The sequence below is a fragment of the Eubalaena glacialis genome, chromosome 3, assembly GCF_028564815.1.
Source record: "Eubalaena glacialis isolate mEubGla1 chromosome 3, mEubGla1.1.hap2.+ XY, whole genome shotgun sequence".
NCBI classification, from domain to species: domain Eukaryota; kingdom Metazoa; phylum Chordata; class Mammalia; order Artiodactyla; family Balaenidae; genus Eubalaena; species Eubalaena glacialis.
Window position 1 is genome coordinate 35,378,599 of NC_083718.1, and position 13,345 is coordinate 35,391,943.

At 49.1% G+C, this 13,345-nt stretch overlaps 1 protein-coding gene across 2 annotated transcripts in view; it reads right to left on the minus strand.

The window, feature by feature from the left end:
* Positions 1–12,649, minus strand: part of ATP2B4 (ATPase plasma membrane Ca2+ transporting 4) — a 91,192-nt gene extending 78,543 nt beyond the window's left edge. For both annotated transcript variants that reach the window (XM_061187475.1, XM_061187476.1), the window contains exon 1: positions 12,558–12,649. The gene's annotated coding sequence lies outside the window, so the exon portion shown is untranslated. The remainder of the gene's footprint in view (positions 1–12,557) is intronic.
* Positions 12,650–13,345: the final 696 nt, after the last annotated feature.

Here is a 13,345-nt window from a genome sequence, read left to right on the forward strand (position 1 = left end):
GTCTTAGGTCAGATGTACAGGACAGGAGACACAGATGGATATAGGGCCATACTTTCCTTTAGACTCCTCCATGTTGAGGGACTGTTCCTAATGTCTCCCATCAAAGTAGAGTTGAGTAGGGATCAGAGGCACACCCAGAGGGTTACCCCAGTTATTTCAGTGGCCCATCCTCCAACAGTTAGAATATTACCCTTTTCCCTCTGACCATGGGAAGCCCAGGAGTACAGAAGATACTAAAACAAAATCCACTCAACGATTTTTTTAATTGAGCACTTACTATACGCCACATACTATTTTAGGTGGGATACATAAGTGAACAAAAAGAATAAGATCTTTGCCCTCATGGAACATACATTACAGCAGGATCAACATAAAATATCTTTTTTTTGGTGAGTCTTGGTTAATAGAAAGGGTCTTAGTGTCAGACAGGCCTGGGTCAAATATCAGCCTAGCCCTAACTTAGCTTGCTGAGTCTTAGCTTTCTTATCTATAAAATGAAACAATGACACATTGTAGGGATGTTGTAAGGATAAAAGATAACGTACATAAAATGCCTGGCATATGGCAGAGTTCAAAAATGGTATTCTTATTTTTCCAGGTCCACCTGAACATGCAGATTCTGGGACAACTCACATGCTCTCTTCTTTAGGGGCTGCATGCAGGGCATCATCTCCATGATGTCCTTAGTGACAGTCCGGTGTGGTAAAGAGCATACTTGGGTTTGCATTTACCTAAGGTCAAGGATTTCCCCTCTAGAAACATCTGCTCCCACCCATAGCCCCTGTTGAAGGGATAGACCTGGGTGGTCATGATTTGATTAGTCCACACTCTCCTCAAGCAGGCCACGGATAATTAGCAGGGGTGGACATTGGACCTGAGCTGGAAATCAGCATCTCTTGACATTTGGATGGAGAAACTGAGTTAATTTACTTTGGAGAGTTAGGCAGGAAGGTCATATTGGAGAAACTGAGTTAATTTACTTTGGAGAGCTAAGCAGGAAGGTCATATCAATTTGGAGATTGAACCTGTTGCTTGGTGAACCACAATGGGTGCTGCGCATGTGGACCAGGAGGCAGAGAAGAGAGTGCTAGCAGCTCCAGAGAAAAGACGCGGTCCACCGGGCGCTGCACTGCCTGATGCTAATCCTGTGATATTTCTCTGTAACCTCCTAAAGCCCCCTTTTACTTGTACTTCTTTGGGTTGGTTCTGTTCTGCAACCAGATGATGTCTAAGACAAATCCAGTACCTGTCTCAGACGGTGGTTACTGTGACATAATTTGAAATCAGCGTAGTCGACATTCAGTAAATGCTGTCGAATCTCTCCCTATTCTTGTCAACCACTCAGTCATTCAGCAATGGAAAGAGGAAATTCAGAAATGGCCTACACTTGGGTTGCACCTCAGCCTGTGTTTTATGAACATCTTTACTAATCTGTAAAATGAAGATAATACTAGTATTACTTTATTGTCTGCTAAGAATATTAAATGATGGGACTTCCCTGGTGGCACAGTGGTTAAGAATCCACCTGCCAATGCAGGGGACACGGGTTCGAGCCCTGGTCCAGGAAGCTCCCACATGCCGTGGAGCAACTAAGCGCCTGAGCCACAACTACTGAGCCCACGTGCCACAACTACTGAAGCCCACATGCTTAGAGCCCATGCTCTGCAACAAAGAGTAGCCACCACAATGAGAAGCCCGCGTGCTGCAACTAGAGAAAGCCCGTGCACAGCAACGAAGACCCAACGCAGCCAAAATAAATAAATTAATTAATTAATTTAAAAAAAGAATATTAAATGAGGTAATCCAAATTTAATACCTAGCACATAATTAATGGATGTTAGCTCAGACTATTACTTCTACTGTGGTTATTATTTAAGATGCAACAAGTGTTGTTTTAGATCTTGATCTAGGCAAGGAGAGAAGACACGGTAAGAGCAGAATCTGGAGTGGACAGTGAGAGATCAGAGAAGGATGTGCTGGCAAGTGGCGTCAAACGACTGGGCAGTAGAGGGGACCGAAATGCGAACTGGAAAATGAGAAGGGGGGCACTGGAATAATAAGCCTTACATACATCCAGCACTTCAGCATTTACCCAATGCTGTCATCTACCGTATCTCATTTGTCCATCACAACGCTCTATAGGGTAGATAAGGAAAGGTGATATTATATACACGTTATAGATGGGAAAACTGAGGTTCAATAAAGATGTGTATAACATGTATCAACTGAATCTAAATCCACTCTTTTATCCTTCAATATCACACTGCCAAGTAGGGTGGAAGGGCTGAAATGAGAAGTAAGGATTGGAGGAGAAACTGGAGGGTTTCTCTTGAAGTTTATTTTTTCATTCCGAGGTTCCATTCAGATGGAACCCTGCATATCCCAGCAACAGAATGTCTCTGCCCCATCAGATTCTGAGAACATAAGCAGGGGGTTACAAAGTCAGATGACACTGGGATGCCAGCCCAAGGACTGGGTATACCAGGCTGGACCAACACCCAGCTCCAGCACCAGGCCCTGGCCCAGAAGGCAAAGGACAAGGGCAAGTCCTTCATCATCAGGCCACAGTCTCATTGGTAACACAGGGCTGCCTCTCCCAGCTCAATCCTTCATGGAATCTAGGCCTTATCTTCCTGAGTTCGGGGGTTAAAGGTATTCTCCAAGAACACAAATGCAAGTTTTCTGGAACACTGCTACAATCAGAGCTTGCTGTGGGCGCCCAGGCTCAGGATACTTGCCCTTGAGCTGAAAGTAGGTGATTTTTAGTCCTTCCCTGACTTCTGGACGCCACTTCTCTCCAAATACTAGCATAGCACCTGGCACACAGTTTGTGCTTACTTTGTGTTTGTTGAATGAACAAATAAATAAACAAGCAAATGAATGACAGATTGGCTCTGGCAATAAAATCGATCTGTGCTGTCCCATTACAGTGGCTCAACCCTGCTGATTCTTAGCCCCAAAATCAGAGCTCCCAGCCAACCTGGGTTAGTCAGCTGCCAAGGAAGAAGTGAAGGTCAGAGCGCTTCCCCTCCACACTCCTTCCGAGAGGCCACATCCTGAGAAAAGGGCTGGGCTGGGGACACCCAGGCAGAAGGAGGTCCTTTTCCAGGACTTGTGCTTCCCCTCTCCATTATCCTGCCTCTCCCAGCTCAAGGCCCAGCTGCCTGGGAGGGGCTGTGGAAGAAAACCAGGTCCATCAGGAGCTACACAGTGATAAGGGTGGTGCCAAAAGTGCTTCTCCTTTGCATATTCTCTAGTCCTAATGACCTTAATTGTTAATAATAGCAGCAGCAATAGCAATCACAGCACAGCACTTTTATGGTTTCTAGCATCTTTCTTCCAAAAAGCTTCTAGCACATGACTTCATCGTGTCACACGTCATCCTAAGAGGGGCTGGAATAATTCTCCCAGTTACACGGGTAGAGAAATTGGGTTCCAACACGGTTTGGTATTGATCTGGCTCACGCAGTGATGCACTGAGGGGCTCAGGGGCCCAGTCACAGACTTGGAGTGGGGAGAACTGGGCTTGGCCTCCAACTAGTCTGGTGTCCTTGGGCAAGTCTCTAGTTTTCAGTTTTCTCACTTGGGATAAAGGGAAATTGGACCATCTCTCCAACTCTATCCATCTCAAATGCCTGGCTCAATAAAATGAGCTATCCCCCCACCCAAAGCCTGGTGACTGACCTCCCCTGTACCAAGGTCAGAAAGACCCTGGAAGTTTGGATGCCAGCTCTGCCTATCCTAGCATCCTAATCGATGTCCTATGAGTGCTCCCCACAAAGAAGGTTGTAGTACAGACAGTGGGGAGAAAACATCAAAAAATCATCCTAATGGTCCACGAGCACCAGGAGAGCAGACAGGCAGCAGGCTGCTGCTGAGGCCAGATGCCATCCTGCTTGAGACCCAGGTGCTGGCTCAGACAGAGGGCTGGAGGCATTTCAGCAGGAGGGAGCAGACAGCCTCCCTCACCTGCCAGAGCGTCTGACTCTCCACGATGCTGAGTGTCCTCAGCCAGATGCAGCAGCACCACCCTTCCTCCCAATCTACGCCCACCCCCATCGTCTCCTTCATCAAAGCTATTTTCTCTCCTCATTCAAATCCTGTTTGGCAATCACCTCCCCCAAGAATAATTTTCAGGTGAGCCCTGCCAAATTCTGGTCCCCACATTCCCACTAATACCCCTTCAGCTCCTGTATCACTGTGCCAGATGAGGCTTCAAGTGTGTGTCCCCGCTGTTGTCTGCCACTAGAGGGGGGAAATATTAGATGGATATTTCCTATTTCTTCCTTTCTTAGTTTCCTCCATTCTCAATTCCCAAGATATGAAGCAGGGCATTCAGGGCACAGGAATAGTGGACTATAGATGGACAGCACTCTCCTCTCTACCCATGGGCAGCTGCCCTGGCCAGTTACCAGAAATGCTAATGATGAAATCTCAACCAGAGTCTGGACAAGGGCTCGGCCAATGTGTCTACCTCCAGGGCCGAAAGTCTGGATTGAGAGGTAGGATAGGCCGGCCTAGCAACTGGTGGCTTTACCCAAATTTCTCCAAACCCGATCCATTGTTCAGATGAAAATCTCATCTCTCCATCCCACGGCACTGACTGTAGTTCCTGATTTCCAATATCTAATAATATTAATATTATGTTGAATCATATTAAATTGCCTTTTATAGGTTAAAAGCGGTTGCAAACTGGCAATTTCATATGGTTGAACCTAATAACTCTTTGGGGGGATCACGTTCCTTAGGAGATAGTAAACTACCTGAAGGCTTGGATTTCTGTATCTCTAGCTAATCTTTCTTTCTCTAGCTTAGGACGTAGCAGAATCGTGGCCTTAGAAGGTGTTGAGTAGGTACTCAATTGAACTTACAGACAGGTGGAGATGAGGACTCTAAGAACCTGTTCTAGTCCCAAAACTTGAGGGTGTGGCTGTCCACAAGGCAGATCTTTTTAGGTCTCCTTATGTCTGGTCATCCTGGGAAGAAGGACGGAACTTAGCTACAGGCTGTTACATTGTGCTAGACTATGATAAAGAGCTTGGTTTGGGTGTTGAGAGTTTTGCCTCTTTGTAGAAAAAGAGAATCTTGAATCAGAAATGCCTGTTTGGGACTTCCCTGGTGGTGCGGTGGTTAAGAATCCACCTGCCAATGCAGGAGACACGGGTTTGAGCCCTGGTCCGGGAAGATCCCACATGCCTCGGAGCAACTAAGCCTGTGTGCCACAACTACTGAGCCTGCGCTCTAGAGCCCTCGAGCCACAACTACTGAAGCCCACGTGCCTAGAGCCCGTGCTCCACAACAAGAGAAGCCACGGTGATGAGAAGCCCGCGCACCACAACGAAGAGTAGCCCCCGCGCACCACAACGAAGAGTAGCCCCCGCTCACCACAACAAGAGAAAGCACGCACGCAGCAACAAAGACCTAACACAGCCAAAAACATAAAAAATAAGAAATAAATTAATTAAAAAAAAAAAAAATGAAATGCCTGTTTGTCCAAGCTTGGTTTCAATTTATAGTGGGGGAGACGAAGGCCCAGAGACATCACCTGCCTCTGTCAAGGTCACACAGTAGTCAAAAGCCCAGATCACCAGTTTTCTTTTTATTTTAAATAAATAAATTTATTTTATTTATTCATTGGCTGCGTTGGGTTTTCATTGCTGCGTGCGGGCTTTCTCTAGCAGCGGGGGCTACACTTCGTTGCGGCGCGCGGGCTTCTCATTGCGGTGGCTTCTCTTATTGTGGAGCACAGGCTCTAGGTGCGTGGGCTTCAGTAGTTGTGGCACGCGGGCTCAGTAGTTGTAGCTCGCGGGCTCTAGAGCGCAGGCTCAGTACTTGTGGCGCACGGGCTTAGTTGCTCCGTGTCATGTGGGATCTTCCCGGACCAGGGCTCGAACCTGTGTTCCCTGCATTGGCAGGCGGATTCTTAACCACCGCGCCACCAGGGAAGTCCCACGATCACCAGTTTTCTGACTCCCAGTCCCATGTTCTTCTGGCAGGCCTGGCAGCGCATGAGAACAAACTCCTCCCTGTCTGCCCCCTTTCAACTTCCTGGCTTCTGCTCTTTCAGCCTCCCTAAGCAAGACAGAAGGTGAATTGACTAAAGGATCAAGAGCCCTCTCCTACATGAAAAAAACCCTGAGTCACACAGGGCCTTAGTCCCAGGGTTTTCAGGGAGAAAAGAGAGGGGGAGTGAGAGATACGCCTCCTGGAAACCTGATATCTCTCCAGAGCTAGGACCAGGCTGAAAAGGCAGTGGTGAACAGCACAGTAATTTGCGTCAGTGACAGTGCAGCCGCTATGCAGGCTCCAGCAAGGGAGGATCTAGAAGCCCTTGCTTAGCCCACACATGAAGGCTCAGGGCAGGCACAGCTGGCTTCTCTCAGAAGCACCTCATTATAGAATTCAGAAGGGATGTGAAAGGTTGGTCAGAAACAACTTCTGGACTGTTGGTGGATTCCTCCTCTTACAATTGGGGACTCTCCTCAAAAGGCAGGTGGGTGATTCTGGAAGCCCTCAGTCCGCAGACTTCCTCAGCTGGCCCATGGCATTGTGGGGAAGTGCCTGCTTCCACCCGTTGCTCCTGGCCCGCCCAGCTGCCCAGCCCATTGTGCCCCAGCTGCTCCCACCCAGAAAGAAAAGCCTGATGTTGACAGCAGTGAGAGTGAAAACAAAGACTCCCCGGGGAGGGTGGCAAGTGGGGGCTAGAGAGCTGAGAAAAGATGCCCCGTTTGGTCCGTTGGTCCAGAGTCAGGGCGATGAGTGAGGGCAGTCTAGGAATCTCGGAGTCCTTCCTAGCATGTACTTCTCTCCATACCTTGGTATTAGGAAACATTTCAAATTTGAAACGTTGAAAAAAATAGTACAATAAACAACTCCAGACCCTTCACTTAGATTCACCAGTTGTTAGCATCTTGTATGCCCTGTCTTGAGGTATATATATACATTTTTTGCTGAACCATTTGAAAACCACTTGCAGACACTGTGCCCTTGAATGCTTTTTCATAAAGATATTCTCCTATAAAACCATTGTCATGACCACTAGCACACCTTTAAAGATTAACAAAAATTACATGTCATCTAATATCTATATTAAAAATTCCCCAATTGTCCCAGAATGTCTTTTATGGTCTTTTTTATTTTGACCCAAGATCCAATTAAGGTTTCTGCATTGCATTTGGCTATAATATCTCTTTAGTTTCTTTAAATCTAGACTGGTTTCCGCCTCCCCACCCTTCTCCCCAAACACATAATTTTAATGATTTTTTTTAAAGAATTCACTTTTTTGAAGTCTCAGTTGTCATGTAGGATGGCTCTCATTCTACCCCAGCAGATGCTTTTTTTGCTTTTTTTTTGTTTTTTGGTTGATAACATCCAGAGATGCCTGTTTTATTTCTTACTAGGTGATTGCGTTTCAGGCTGATGACATCAAATAAGTCTAATTACCAACTAATTTTGTACCTCTGAACACCTATGAGATTAGCTAAATCACTACCCAAAAAAAAAAAAAAAGTGACCATACTAAGTGCTTGTAAGGATGTAGAGCAAATGGAATTCTCATACAGTGTTGGTTCAAAATGGTACAGCCACTTTGGAAAAGTTTGGCAGTTTCTTATAAATTATAACCCTAAAGAAGTGAATGATGTTCCCACAAAAACCTGAATCCAAAGTTTATAGCGAATTTATTCACAATCTCCAAAAATTTGGACACAACCCAAATGTCCTTCAACTAGTGAATGGATAAACAAACTGAAACAATGGACGACTACTCAGTAATAAAAAGGAACATACTCCTGAGACACACAAGAACATGGGAAGATCTGAACTGTGTCATGCTGAGTGCAAGTCAGACACAATAAGACCACATCCTGTGCAATTCCATCGATAGGACGTTCGGGAAAGGCAAACACCGTGGTTCAGTATCTCATGGTGGTGGTGATTATATGATGATCACTTTTGTCCAAACTCATAGAACTGGACACCAAAACGTGTGACTTTTACCACACAGGAATGGTTAAAAAGTGAATAAATTTGTTAGAAGGGTATTTAAAGAAAAATATTGTAAGGCTATTACAAATATGTTTTAAAGAATGTGCACACATCTTTTTGTATTTGTGAATGTGCATTTTCTGGATAAATTTCTAGAAATAGGATTGCTGGGTAAATGCATATGTTGTTTTGTTAGATGTTGCTAACTTGCTCTCCATAGGGGCCGTACTAATTTGTACTCCTGACATTGATTTTGCAACCTAGGTGGAAGATCATAGCAAGATGCTAGGAAGTGTTCTGAGCTGAGAGTTACCCTGAACTTACCTGAGAGTCCTTAACCTCCCCACCAATAAACACACTACCCCAAGCTCCCTCTGCCCTAGCGATCCGGCAAGAAGGTAAAAGCAAAGGAATCTCACTGATTTCATTGCAGTCTATCTCCCTAAGTTATCCCAAAGATTTCTCTACTTAACTTGGGAAAACAGAGCAGAGAGAAATGATGAGGCTGAAGGCTGTAGCCAGAGAAGAACTAGAGTGAGGAGAGTCCAAATAGAGGGAGGGACCCTCGCCCCTTGACACCTATGTTCTCACCTCCCTTTTCTCTCCTTTGGCCTCTCTGCTACCCCCTCTCCCAACACAAATTGCCTCCAAAAGCTCCTCCCCTGACTGGGAGTCCTTGGCTCTGGTTCTAACTAGGTCCTGCCTGGTTTCCCTCCTCAGCCCGCCTTTATGTGGGCTGAACACAGAGGACTGGCTTAAGGTGGAGGCAGAAGTCCCCGTCATTTCTGTTTTAACACGTGCAGAGGAAATAAGTCAGTGGAACAAGAATGGCTCATACAAGGGAAAGAGGAAAGAGGAGACAAAGAGAGATGCTGGGAGAGGAAGCAGAGTACAAAACATTCCACACAAGCCTTTTGGACTCCAGCCCCAGGGCCAGCTTTATTCCTCTGACCCATTCTACAGAAGGGGGAAATGAGTGGGGAAAGGATGTCATCCCAGTTGACTCTGCCCAGGTGTTCTCCTTCCTTGTGACCCAGAGACCTTGCCTTTCTCACCCCTCCCTCCTTCTCACCTCTACCCACCAAATACCAATAAGAGATGACAGAAGTCAATGCATGCATGTCTGAGGAGCAAGGAACTGGCTGGGAAGAGAGCCCTGTCTCAGGGTAGGCTGGGGGGAAGAGGTCAGAGGGCAGGAAGAATTACTCCGGGAAGGCAGCGAGGCCTAGGGTAGGGCACTCCTCTTCAAAGTCAAACCAAATACCTGGGTCAACCTAAGCCAAACATGATTCTTAAGGTCCTGGGACCAAGAATGAACAACCTCCTTTCCTCCCTCCAAGGCTTTGGTGGATCTGGAATGCCCTAGATGGGCAGGCCTTATCCCTCTCTCTGGGTGCTGGGTCCAAGGCCAGGAGAATAGAAAAAGAGAGAAAAGGGCCCATGGGGGTTGCTGAGAGAAGCTAAATTCTTGAATAAGAGGCAGTTTCCTGTGTAATATTTGAATTGCTGGGTCAGTGCTGGGCTGAGTGGCCCAGGACCCCTCTTCTTTTCAAGAGGCTGCAGTCAGAGTGGGAAAGAGTAAGGCTCCCCCTTACCCTTGCTCAGGGACCTCTGCCCCTCCCCCACACCACCTGACTTCTGGCGCTCACACCTCAGGCAAACTGCGCCAGTTCTGCCCCTAACTGCGCTCTCCCATTTTGACTTTCTTCTGACACCAAAAGCCGTAGAAATCCCACAAATCTGACTCAGCACTCCCTCCCACCATTACTGCGGAAGCAGGCTTTCCACCGTGCAGGGGGTAAAACGAAGACGACAGGGCAAGCTAGGAGTCAGCCCGGATGAGGTTGATCCCCAGATCTGCTGATTCCCAGACTCCCCCAAAATGCCACCTCCTTCTTCCAACATTGACCAAGCGCCTAGGTGCTAGGAATCCCAGAGGTAAAAACGAGCTGTGTTCCTTCGAGTTGACCTTGAATCTAGCCAGGGACACGGAGATGGTAACTGGGAGTGGAAGGAACCCAGGCTCAGCGCGGCCCCAGAGGCAGGAAACCTCCGCTCCAGCTCCGAGCGCCCGGTGCAAGGAGTACTCAGATTCCCGCAGAGCCCGAGGGTGGAGCGGCGCTGCAGAAGTGGCTGCGACCGGGCGTGGCCGCAGAGCCGCCGAGGGGAGGGGGCCGAGGGTGTGAGGCAGCACCGACCCCGCCCCGCGGCCCCGGCGGGAAGGGAGGGGGCTGTGGGGAGTTCCCCCCCGCCGCCCCACCCACCCACGACTCAAGGCCACGGGACAGGCGCCTCGGTGCGCGCCCTGCTTCTCAAGGAGAAGTCCTCCCGAGCCTACCAGAATCTACCCCTAGTCAGAGCACTGAAAACGGGAAGGTCGGCTGCAGGAACGGTGGGATTATGGGCCCCCAGAATGGGAGGGCGCAAGCAGCGGGGTGGCGGGCGGTGTGATTTCGGGGTTGTACCTCTGCAAGATGGTGGCAGGGACGATGGGGCTCCCGGGCAGAAGCAAAGAAATGGGTTCTCCTCCCTGGCTTTCTACAGAACCAAGGCATGGATCCTGCCATGGGTCCCCTGCCCACTGGGTAAGGGCCTCATTCCCTTCTCCAGCAGAATCTAGGGAGAGAGGAGCTGTCTGTCCTTGGGTGCAGGCGGACCAGTCATCCAAAACCTCAGGATGAAAACTGGTTCCTGTTGCTTCCCGGCCCGCATTCTGCTATCCTCCAATTCTTTTGCTTCCTTCTTTCCAGTTTCTAATCTCTTGCCTTTACCACTCTTCCAGCCAAACTAGCTGGGGCAGGGGGCAGGTGCTTCTTTTCCACGCACACTCCCGCCTCCCCAGCTTTGGTACAGGACCCACCTCATAGAGCACCCTTTACCAGCTCCCAGAGTCAGCTTCCCAGGCCACCACCCCTAGCCAACCAGCGAGGGAACCCAGCTCCACAACCCTTCCTGGCCTCCTCCTTCTCTTAAACCTTCCCCCACCCAGCTCCTCCTAACCCCTTAGGTCCCTCTCCGTGGCCTGTCGCAGCCTAGGGTGACCCAGGTCTCTTCCCTTCCTTCCTCGTAAAGAGGGCCTGGAGCTGAGGGAGAAGAAGTGGGGGGGGGGGCTCCAAATAGGAAGGACCAGAAGGGGCAGCTCTGGGGAGAGGCTCAAGGAGGGAGAAGAGGATCTTGAGACTGCCTGCCAGACACCCCACCCAGAGGAGGAGGTAGCCTGGTAGAGTGGGATTTTACTTCCCCTCCCCCAGCGTTGCCAGTTGAGTGCCCGCCTATTTCTTCAGCTGAGCTTCCCCCCTACCAGGCTGGCTGGCACCGACTGCAAGTTATTGTAAGTCCGGCAGGAATGCCCACGAGGGTACTGTCTCTGGCCAGCACAGTGCCCACTCTCTCCCAGGATGTGGTTAGCCACTCTCACATCCCCCACACCCAGCAAGAGAAGAGTGGTGGATCCTTCAGTGAGATGGAAGAGTGTGCGAGGCTGGACTCGTCTGGAAAGGATGCCAGCCTGCCTCTTCCACACCAAGAGCAAGCCAAGTGTTTCAGTGAGTATGTTTGTGGATGAAAGCAGGAGGGACAATCCCAGCCTTAATTTATAGCTCTTCAGCAAGACAGCGCAGTGGCCCAGGATGCTCAGGGACCCTCCCAAGGATGCCTGTGACCAACCCCCAACCACTCACCAGCCCCACAGTCACCAGCCTTGAAATTGCAAACTTTCCAACTTCACCTCTTCTCCCCTTTGGGAACAGCTATATATGGGGCGGTGCCCTCAGAGACACTCATACAGTTGGTTCTTGACTCTCCGCACACACTCAAACAACAACCAAACAACAACCAAACAACAACGGTACGAGGGAACTCCCAGCTTTTTCCACGACTAATTATAGACGTGAAAGTCTGAGGATGTTTTGTAAGCGGTAGAGAGAAATTGCGAGGTTCCTCTACAAAGCCAAGGAAATTTAATTTGTACATTCCCCTTCCCTACCCCCAACTTCTCCTAGCTCCTACCTCCAGCCATCCCCCCAGTGAGCCCCTCTCTCAGTCCCCACTGGTGTCCCTCCTTCCTGTTGAAGATTTCATACTCATTTTTTTTTTTCCGTTTATCTTTGGTGCTTTCAAGAAAGGGAACAGACCCGGAAAATATTTTTGCAACAGTTTTCCATTCTGCGTCTCATTCCCAAGCCAAGGGGGAGGGGGAGGGCAGGAACGAATGGGGGAAAACAAATGCTTTTTCCAAAAGCTCAATTTGGGTATGAAGAATACAGTCCCTCCACTTCCCTACCCCCACAGCCCAGGAATGACAAAAACCAGGGGGGAAAAAAGGAGAAATCACTTGTTTGATTATATGGTTTCTAAGAGCTGAATCTAGGAAGGAAATACAGTATTTGACAAATCTGTGCACACACACACACACACACATATACACACCCTAAACCCAGTCGCAAGAAATATGCTAGTCAGAGGAAATTCAGGGAGTTTTAGAAGCCATTCAGGGAGTTTTAGAGCCATTGAGAGGAAAGAAAGAAACTAAGTTTACAAATCAAGATTCAATTCATTTTCTGCAAGCCTACCTCTCTTTCTAGCAAAGATCCAGGCTTCTCCACGCGGGAATCTCCCTCTGGCTTTCCATGCACAGGGGTAGGGTGGGGGTGACCACCCACCGGTCCAATGTGGCAACCACGCCGGAGATGCTGGCTGGTCTCTTCGGCCTTTCCAGCCACGACCAGGGAGTGGGCTGGGTCTCCTCCCCCGGCCCTCCCAAAGGGAAGGACCTCTTAGGTTTCTGGAAGGAAAGGGTGCAGGGGAGCTGGGCGGGTGTCTCTGGTCTTACTCTCCTCGGAGGGATGGTTCCCCAGGAAGTTCGTGCCCCCTTTCAACCCCCAGCTTTAGACGGTTTCAACAGCAGAGCTTTCTTGAGAAAATGCTTGTCATGGCAACAGCTCCAGCCAACTCGGGCAGACTCTGGCTCACCAGCCCGGCCGGAGCGGGAGGAGAAAGGGGCGGAGCGAGAAACGGAACGGGGGTGGGACTTGGCGAGAAGCCAGACCATTACTCCACTGTTAAGGTGGCTCGATTGTGAGCTGCGGCTGCTTCCTGGTTTGTTTTAAGGCGGAATGGGGAAAGAAGGGGAGGAATACTCTTTCCTGTGGAGTTTCCTCCCCGCCCTTTCTCTCCCTTGTTGAAAGCAAAGTAGGGTGTGGGTGGAGCGGGAGTGGATGTGGGTGGCGGTATTCAACTGTTGCTGGGTGGAGGGAAAAAAGGAAGCTTCTGCAGGCGGTTGGCTTCCTGCAGCTCCTCTCAACCTCTTACTCACTTAGACCCAGGACCCAGAAACCCAAGGTGTCTGCGAAAACTTGGA